The 3484-nt window shown below is 37.1% G+C and overlaps 1 pseudogene; it reads left to right on the top strand.

Annotated features, from left to right (window-relative positions):
- The first annotated feature begins 1957 nt into the window (after positions 1 to 1957).
- LOC122810596 lies at positions 1958 to 2707 on the top strand (annotated as a pseudogene).
- The last annotated feature ends 777 nt before the right edge of the window (positions 2708 to 3484 follow it).

Here is a 3484-nt window from a genome sequence, read left to right as displayed (position 1 = left end):
CTTTTAAGTGGCATTTATTAACATTTTCCAGGTGACTGGATTACTGACACTGCAGTCCAACATGGGGGGGGGGGGGGTTACAGCACTTCTGAGTATGGTGTCCTTTGGATGATACATTATCTGCTTGAGCTGGTGGTAGCTCAGGTGGATGTTAAAATATCCTATGGCACCTATCAAAAAGAATATTGGAAGTTCTGCAATGCCCAGGTCAAATTTCCCCTAGTTTGATAAATACCATCTCGGGTCTCCCCCTGAAAAGAGGCCACTAGCTAGTGGGACTAACCTTGTCAACAAAGGAAGAATAAAATACAGTAAATTACACATTATTAGGCACTTATGACCACTGTAACATTGGCTAACATGGTGTGAGTTACCTCCTACACTGACCTCATTCTTTTGGTGGATGTGATGGTGGAATTACAGCTGACTACCTCACTGCGGTATTGCAGTGGCTGCAGTTTGTACTCTGTGAGATGTGTAGATTTGGACTTGAGGGGTTGTTTAGGTGGTCAATAGTGTATTGCATGTGTCTGTCTTTTCATGTTCAATCTATAAATGTTTATTTTAGTGTGTAGTGCAAATAAAATGGTTTTAAGGAGATTTAGTAGCTTTGATGATGTGACAAGGATATAGATAAACCTGTAATGATGCACTAAAGTATATTTAAGCTTTAGATTTCTAACAACACACCAGGAGCATAAATTAACAAAAACATGTCTAAATAGTGTACCAGATACAGGTCTTTATCTCAGCCTTTATCTAGGCTTTGCCATTAGGGCAAATACCTGCACAGACACACACACACACACACACACACACACACACACACACACACACACGCACATACATCTGCACACCAGAGATAGATAGCAATTTGCTTCCTGTATACATAATACAACTGCCATACTCCTTACGCTTGACAGTTAAAAGTATCTAAGATGTGTTGCCAAAAAACTGACATTCAGGAGATATCTGTAAGGAAGTGAAACTTAAAAAGGTATAATGAATGATGTTGTTCCAGTTTAGATTATTATCCTCAATGCATAATGTGTCCGATTATTATCCTCAGTGCATAGTGTGTCAACAAAGGTCACTACTAGAGATTAAAAATGCATTAATGCCTAGTTTTTGTCATCTTAGACTGTAACTTAAATTTAAATTATTTGCTATAAAGCTAATCAGTTTTATTTAAGGAATCAGTTTTAGATGCACACAAATATCTGCACTGTCTCCATGGCAACCTGAATTATTTTTTCCTAGATTTCTGTTCCTTCTACTGAAAGCACTTTTGGTGTCAATAAACTCAGGAGGCATTCTTGTGTTAAAACAGAAGCCATTAAGAAAATTCATATGCCTGACCCTGTCCAACTAGTCTTGCTTGAGCACAGCATGCAAGACATTCTTGCATTTAAATATTTACCGTTCTGTATGAAAGATGTTCCTACATGATTACCTGTAGTTGTGGAAGGCTTATGCAAGAGGAGTGGAGACTTGCACTGCTGTTAGCCCTCCTGTACAAAATGTATACACTAAGGAACATTGAAAGAGTAAGAGTGACTGAGTCACTAGAGCCTCTACTCTCCCTGTCTCCCATCTTGTCTTTCGTGTCTTACATTACATCACAGCTGCAGCTACAGGATAGGAGCATAGCACAGTGAGTGGAATGCTGGGCCTAGGATTAGGTGGCTCTAAAGAATCTTGGGATTTCCATGTAAGGTTAGGACTGTGTCATTGTTACACAGGAATGTTGGTATGTTTTCTTGTCCTTTTCAGCAATTCTTCTGTCTATGTATGCTAGCAATGACAGCATGCTTTTGATAACTTTCTTATGCTGTTTTTTCTGGGTACCTTTTAAAAGTTTTAAGACTCTGGATTTCTGTTTTGTAAATTTTAATTTTTATTTTCTTTACTTTTACCAGTTTCCAGTTTTACGTTCTGGTTGATTTGAAGGTTTTGTATGGGGAGTTTATTCTCAGTAGTACAGAGATCTCAGCCTGTTAGCTTCAGTTTATTTCATAGTTATACAGCTTTTAGGGGATGTAAAGTAGCTGTAGTTCTTTCAGGCTGTGGTATGTATGATGGTACAGAGATCCACAAAGTCTCTGTGATTTAGGTTCAGAAAGAGTAGATGCCCAAATCTATGTACCAAACGTTTCACAGATGCCTGTTGTTGATTGCAGTACAGTACAGCCAGTTCAGACTAATTCTTTGAATGTTTTTGTAGAATGTGCAAGAAATGCTCATTGCAATGTTACTGGTTGGCATGAACATAGCTGTCAGCATTGTGATGCTGCCATCTTCCCTGGTGGATTTGGGGCTGCCAAAAATCTGTCTACTTTTGCAGTGGATGTTATAAATTGCAAACTAAACATAGATGATGAGAGGTAATAAAGGATTTTCATAAAGCAAGCAAGGCTATTGGTTTGTACTGCATTGCACCAGTGCTAACTGCAAGAGTGATTCCGGATTAGAGGTCAGAGTGGGTCATGAAGAGGAAGAAGGTGGAAAATGGCCTTATGCAGGAACAATGCAAGCCATCAAATCTTTTCGGAGAAAATATTGCACTAAAGATATTAATGAAGTTAATTTAGACAAGAAGAAAATGGTTGTCACAACTCCAGCATTTATGAGCAATATTAAGTTATATCACACCTTTGACAGTATTGGTGCTATGGTGCACAGTATGCTAAAACTGACTGGAAAGTAGTGAAATGACCACCCATTTGAATGATTTGAATCATTATGATGCTTGAAGCAACATACTGTCCAGTTAAAAAAAAAGTTTGCTTTTGGAGCTATCATACCTGGAAATCTTAAGTAATGTCAGTATTGGTAACCCTAGCAAGTTTCATTATGACAGATTATTGAGTCCATTGAAAACAGTTTTTAAGTATTTTTCTTCAATATACTTAGTGAAATCTGAGCTAATAGAGATTTTACCTTCTTTAGGAGTGTTACAGCTTGTATTTCAACTCATTAGTACTACTGGAGGATTGAAATGTGTTCTTTGGTTGTGCTATGTCATTAGCATTCTCTGGGTGTTGTGTAAAAGCTTTGAACTTTTTTACCGTGACAATTTACTGAAATTTACTTAACACAGAAAATGTATAATAAACATAGTTGCTGTTTAGAAGCCCTTAACTCGCATATATTTCTGGCATGAAATTAGTTTGACACCCATCATAAAACGGGGTAACTTTGGAAGTTGTGCCTTTTGATATAACACCTTAATATATACAAAAATGAGCTGCTGTTCCATTTCACCAAGTTGTCCAGTAAACTATTCCTAGATTAGTAATTTTACTTTGGTCACAGCTAAATGTATTATTTCCATTCTTTAGATTAATATTTATTTATTTACATTTACTTAAAACGTCTAAAGAGGTTAGGGTTTGGATGGTGGTTGGGGTGTTTGCCTGACACATGCATAATACAGGGTTTGATTCTCACCTTTGGTAATTATTCTAAAATAAAACAAAATAGA

Source organism: Protopterus annectens, chromosome 9.part0 (assembly GCF_019279795.1).
Source record: "Protopterus annectens isolate FY-2018-M chromosome 9.part0, PAN1.0, whole genome shotgun sequence".
Taxonomy (NCBI): Eukaryota; Metazoa; Chordata; order Ceratodontiformes; family Protopteridae; genus Protopterus; species Protopterus annectens.
The sequence above is the reverse complement of the archived record's forward strand: the minus strand, read 5'-3'. Positions and strand labels throughout refer to the sequence as shown.